Source organism: Microtus oregoni, unplaced genomic scaffold (assembly GCF_018167655.1).
Source record: "Microtus oregoni isolate MIOR12 unplaced genomic scaffold, Mior012 000004F_ref0000308, whole genome shotgun sequence".
Lineage (NCBI taxonomy): Eukaryota > Metazoa > Chordata > Mammalia > Rodentia > Cricetidae > Microtus > Microtus oregoni.
Genome location: NW_024543063.1, coordinates 66903483 through 66910175, shown reverse-complemented (window position 1 = coordinate 66910175; position 6693 = coordinate 66903483).

The window sequence follows — 6693 nt, the reverse complement described above, 5'->3', positions numbered from 1 at the left end:
CAGGGCTTCAGCCGCTTTGCAGGCTGGCTCTTCTCGGCGCAGGAAGGTTATCCCCTTTAAGAATCCGAACCTGAAAGGGGCGGAAAACGAGTGTACAAACCCAATTGGCCAACTGTATTCCTGCTCCGCCCACCCAGGTTATCCAGTTGCTAAGGGCCTGAGGGGTGGGATCCCAAAGTTCAATAAGGAAGCCTGGGCTCTGAACCTTGAGAAATCCGCAAACGGAGTGCGGTGGAGGGAAAAGTGGGCCGCTAGTGGATGATCCCAGCGCAACCTGCCTGCCTGTCTATCCCGGAGTGTGTGTGTGTGACCTCACTCGTGTGCAAGTTTTAATTACATTTATCTATTCATTGTGTGTGTATGAGAGAAAGAGTGTCTAGTGAGAGAGTTGCCCAGTGAAGGAGAGAGAGAAAACTCAGAATTGCAAATAGGGAGGGAGGAAGGAAAAGAGGGAAGGAGGGAGGGAGAGAATTACTTACCGAGTGCCTAGAGTGTGCCACAGCTCCCCATGTGGAGGAGGGTGAAGGACAACAGGACAGCATAGAGCTGGTTCTCTCCTTGCACTGTGTGCCCTGGAGATCTTCATGTCTTTAAGCTTGGTGACAAGCACCTGTACAGTAAAACAACCTCTCAGACAGGCCCCTTTGACACGGAGCCTCTGTTATAGGTCTAGGCTTTTTATTTAGGTACTATTGTCCAAGAGCGCTCCCAAGATGTAGCCCCTAGCCACATCAACCCAAGGCTTCTAAATGCAAAACCACAAGATTTTTTTAAAAGAAGTTCTTTTTTTAAAGATTTATTGATTTGGGGCTGGAGAGATGGCTCAGTGGTTAAGAGCATTGCCTGCTCTTCCAAAGGTTCTGAGTTCAATTCCCAGCAACCACATGGTGGCTCACAACCATCTGTAATGAGGTCTGATGCCCTCTTCTGGCCTGCAGACATACACATAGACAGAATATTGTATACATAATAAATAAATATAAATAAATATTTTTAAAAAAGATTTATTGATTTATGTGTTATGTATACAACATTTTGCCTACATGTATGCCTGCACACCAGAAGAGGGCACCAGATCTCATTACAGATGGTTGTGAGCCACCATGTGGTTGCTGGAAATTGAACCCAAGACCTCTGGAAGAGGGCTGGAGAGATGGCTCAGTGGTTAAGAGCACTGGCTGCTCTTCCAGAGGTCATGAGTTCAATTCCCAGCAACCACATAATGAGATCTGGTGCCCTTTTCTGGAATGTGGGCATACATGGAGGCAGAATGTTGTATACACAATAAATAAATAAATCTTAAAAAAAAAAGACCTCTGGAAGAGCAGCCAGTGCTCTTAACCTCTGAGCCATCTCTGCAGCCACTAAGAGCACCTCCTGTGCACATTCGCAATGTTCCCTTTCAAAAGGTGGACCAGAGAGATGGTTTGGAGGTTAAGAGCACTGCCTATTTTTCCAGAGGTCCTGAGTTCAATTCCCAGCAACCACATGATAGCTTACAACCATCTGTAATGAGACTGATGCCTGCTTCTGGCCCGCAGGCATACATGCAGATAGAATGCTGTATACATAGTAATAAATAAATCTTTAAAAAAGAAAAGAGTGGGTCTAGCCCACTTCCCATCTCTCTGTCTTTCTCCTCTACCACTTTCGTCCCCAGGGACTGGTCTCTTCCCCCTCTCTTCCTCCCTCTCTGTCCCCTTTTCTGCCCTGTCTCTCTCCTCTTTCAATAAACATCCCATGGGAGCCCTGTTGTATGGCATGACTCCCTCTCCCACCGTTTTTAAATAAATTATAACAAACAGGACCCCTGCTTAATAAGTTCAAGGATGAGAGAGCTGTTGTAGATAGGACAGAATTTGGGGGCTGAGGGGCAACTCTGGGGATGTGGGTTGTAATGCAAGGATGTCCTGCAGTGAGTGAGACAGATCTGGGCCTCTGCAGCTCTACCTACCTCGTCAGCTTGGTGATTTCCTTAGAGAAGATGGAATTGTTGGTCTAGTGGGATCGGCAGTGGGGAGATGGTGGCCATGATTTGGTCTGAGTTGGTTCTTGATCCTCCCTCCTTTGTTGTAAGTAGCGTGCACTCTTCCCAGAGGGCACCATGAGACAGAATGACTGGAAGGCATAGATACGGTCTGGGTAGGTGGTTAGGGATTGATTGCCCTTGTGCCAATTAAAGCGCATTGGTGAGAGCTTTCAGTTGAACTTGTTGATCAGTGGTGTGGGCAGAAGAGCCTGTGCCTCAACCCCTCAGTATCTATGGCATAGCCTGATTTTGGGGCCCTCTTGTATAAAAAGGAGGTGCCATTTGTGTACCAGGTGTAGATGGCCTGAGGGCATGTGCCCACTTGTATGAGAGGGACGGGGAAGTAGTGTTTCTTGGATTTCAGTACAAGAATAAGATGGAGGAGGAGTTCTATCTGGACAGAAACTTCACCTGGCGATGGATGAAGCTAGAGACAGAGACCCACATTGGAACACTGGACTGAGCTCCTAAGGTCCAAATGAGGAGCAGGAGGGAGAACATGAGCAAGGAAGTCAGGACCGCGAGGGGGGCACCCACCCACTGAGACGGTGGGGCTGATCTAATGGGAGCTCACCAAGGCCAGCTGGTTGATGGAGCATGTGATCAAACCAGACTCCCTGAACGTAGCTGACAAGGAGGACTGACTGAGAAGCCAAGGACAATAGCACTGGGTTTTGATCCTACTGCATGTAATGACTTTGTGGGAGCCTAGTCTGTTTGGATGCTCACCTTCCTAGTCCTAGATGGAGGGGGGAGGACCTTGGACTTCCCTCAGGACAGGGAACCCTGACTGCTCTTTGGACTGGAGAGGGAGAGGAAGGAGGATGGGGGGAGCAGGAGGGAAATGGGTGGAGGGGAGGAGGTGGAAATTTTTAATTAAATAATAAAAATAAATTTAAAAAAAAGAATAAGATGGAGAGTAGTCGATGTTTGGTTGGGGAAGAAGATTTGAGATATTGAGGGGTGGGCATGATTGGAAAGTGTGGCATCTTCTACTAGTGCCCCCCCTGGAGAGAGAGAACCTAGAAGGGATGTGGAGTGTGTGCACCTTTATGTGTTAAGAGATGGGGCAGGGGGCTGGAGAGATGGCTCAGTGGTTAAGAGCATTGCCTGCTCTTCCAAAGGTCCTGAGTTCAATTCCCAGCAACCACATGGTGGCTCACAACCATCTGTAATGAGGTCTGGTGCCTGCTTCTGGCCTGCAGGCATACATGTGGAAATTGTATACGTAATAAATAAATAAATATTTTTAAAAAAAAAAAAAGAAAAAAAAAGAGATGGGGCAGGCTGTGGGAGGAGAAGATGGTGGTGAGTGACCTGAAAGTTAGTTTTTTTGATTCACATATAAGGATCTTGGCAACCACTAAACCATGTTTGCAGGGTGCCCATCCCTGGGTGGCAAGGTCTAATTTTTTTTTGACAGGCATGTACAAAGGAAGGTCCTAATTAGTGGCCTAGGATACCAAGGGCATATCCCTCTTTGTCTGTTACATAGAGGGAGAAGGGACAGGCTAGGCCTGGGCAGTGTAGTGCCAAGGCCAGGAGGAGGGCCTGTTGGAGCTTCCAAAAGGGCTTGGTAATGGGTGTGAAAAGGGGTTCATGTGAGGGGCCAAGGGCTGCCTCATATAGGGGTCAGGCAAGAAGGGAAAAGGAGGGTCCAGGAGTATAAAAAGCCCGCTGTTCCTGGGAATGATAAAATCTCTTCGGTAGAGGGGATCAAGATGTACTGGATTAGATGTTTTCTATCCAAGGTAATGGCTTTGTGGGTTGGGGTAATGGTTAGTCCCAAGTAGGTGACCTGAGGAGTGGACAGCTGGACCTTGGAAAGTGAGTCTCTATAGCCCCGGCTAGACAAGAAATTTAGAAGAAGAGAGGTGTCCGTTTGGCTAATTTGTAGGGGCAGACTGAAGAGGAGAAGGTCATCTGTATCTTGTTTAAGTTTGTATTTGGAGAGAGACAAAAAGAATAGATCAGAGGCCAGGGCCTGGTCAAAGACGTGTGGGCTGTCTCAAACTCCTGGGGTAGGACAGTCAAGGTGAGTTTGGTAGACAGTTGGGTGTCAGGGTCAGTTCAGGTGAAGTCAAAGATGTTTTGTGACTGGGTGTCAAGAGGGAGAGAGAAAAATTCATCCTTGAGGTTCAGGTCTAAGAAACAGGAGGTCTCTGAGGGACAAGTGGAGTGTGTGAGGGTTAGCTACAGACAGGATGGAGAGGGACCACTGTAGAGGAGTTGGTGAGCTCGAGATCTGGAACCAGGCAGAGGGCACCATTGGGTTTGACGTGGGGAGATAGGGAATGAAGTAGCTTCTTTCCTAGGAGGCCAGAGATGCTAAGCCTAAGGTCCCTGAGGCTCTGGGTAGAGAATGGGTACTGGACTTGGGTAATGTACCAGGTAGGTCCCTGTAATTGGCTAATGATGGGGAAATGGTGTTTGTCAACAGAAGGTTCTTGGGTATCCCAGACTTGGGGGTCTACCTCAAAAGCTGGCAAAGGAAGTAGAGTGTGGAAGTAGTGTTGGAACCAGTAGGTTGGGTGGCTAGGAGGAGGAGCAGGGCTGTCGATGAGCTTGAGATCAGGCAGTTGGAGGGAGCAAAGGAAATAGATCCCCAGTAATGGGACAGGACAGGTTGGCACCGCCAGGGAAGAATGAGTGAGAGGAACGTCCCTGAAAACGCAGTGGAGTGATGGGGTCTGGTGAGGTTTATGAGCCTGTCCTCTGTCCTCTTTCCCCAACAATAGGGAAATGAGGAGAGGTGAATCCCCAAACTGTCAGGACTGAATAAGTGACCCCAGTGTCCTGATATCATAATGACTGCCTGGAGCTCCCAGTTGGAGCCGGCAGTGGTCAGGCCTAGGGAGCCCAATCTGATGTCCCCATGCTGCGAGGGACACCGGGGCAATCAACAGTCAATGCCCCTCTTGGCAGCACTTTGAACATGGTCGGGGTGACCTGCAGGGTGGGGGGTAGGGTAAGGCTGGGCCCAGTGACCCTCCTCACCACATTTGAAGAAGGGACCCAGTGATCCTTGGACTTTAGAACGTAAGGGAGCCTGGGCAGTCACTGAAGCTGGTTGAACGGCCTTAACTAGCATTTGGTATTTTTGTTTATAGGGCTTTCCTCTTCCACGTTACAATGTCAGGATTGGTCACCCTTACATGCCTGAAAAGGGGATGAGGACTGAGAGAAGAAATAGACTAGACAAAAGAACAGAGTTGGGAGGGCTTGAGTCCTGCAACCGCCTCAAATATTACTCACAATCTTTATATACCCCAATCAAAAGGGGAGGGCAAAAGACTTCCTTACCATAACACAAGGAACAAGCAAGAAGCACGTATAATTAATTACCTCCTTACAACTCAAAAACACCTGTAACCACACCCTGAGTCAAATCTTATTGTCTGGCCTTTGAGGAACAAAGCATCCAGTAGCTACACCTTTGACCAAAGATCCTGCTATTTGGCCTTGAGGAGCAAGAATAGGTTTGAACTCTCTGACCTTTAATCAAGATGGAATGGATTCAAATCTGTGGGCTCCCACAGTACACCTTAAAGGCCAGTGTCAAGACTTGGGGTTTTGGTTTTTGTTGTTTTGTTTTTGTTTTTGTGGGTTTTTGTGTGTGTGTGTGGGGGGGGGTAATGAGACAGGGTTTCTCTGTGCGGCCCTGGCTGTCCTGGAATTCACTCTGTAGACCAGGCTGACCTCAAACTCAGATCCACCTGCCTCTGCCTCCTGAGTGCTGGGATGAAAGGCGTGTGCCACCACCACTGGCCTAAACTTAGGTTTTTATGTTTGCCCAGCAAGGACTGCCCAGCTTTATGCATCAACACTTCATTCTGTGCTGTTATTGGACACTCCTCCCTGTACCGGGGAGCATTCTTCTGCACCAGCTGCCTGTCCACGGACATTCAGACCATCTCTTCCTTTTGGTGCTGCTGTGAATGCCGGTGCATGAGCGTTTGCTTGAAGACTTGTTATTGATTCTCTGGGATCTAGACCTGGAGGGGGAATGGCCGGCTCATTGTTTGTTTTTGAGAAAGAGTCTCACATATTCCAGGCTAGCCTTGAACTCATTATGTAGCTGGGGATGGCCTTGAACTTCTGAATCTCCTGCAGCCTTCTCCTGTGTGCTAGGATTACTTGCTCAGTTTATTCAGTACTGAGGATAGAACCCAGGGCTTCATTTGCCAGCTATAGGTGGAAGATTCTATGTTGCCAGCAGCTCCCAAATCAATACAGAGGCTTAATATTAATTATAAATGCCTGGCCAATAGCGCAGACTCATTTTAGCTAATTTTTACATTTATGTTAACCCATATTTTTATCTATGCTTTGCTATGTTGCTTGATACCTTTTCTCATTACAGTATGCCCATCTTGCTTCTCTCTGTGTCTGCTGCCAACTCCATACTCCGCCCTTTTTTCCCCCCAGCATTTTCTTTAATAAAAAAATTCATGCTAGGTGGTGATGGTGCACACCTTTAATCTCAGCACTCAGGAGGCAGAGACAGGTGAATCTCTGTGAGTGTGAGGCCAGACTGATCTACAGACAAAGCAAGTTCCAGGACAGGCTCCAAAGCTACACAGAGAAACCCTTTCTTAAATAAATAAATAAATAAATAAATAAAATAAACCAATTACAGGGACATATATTTACAGTGTAAAAGA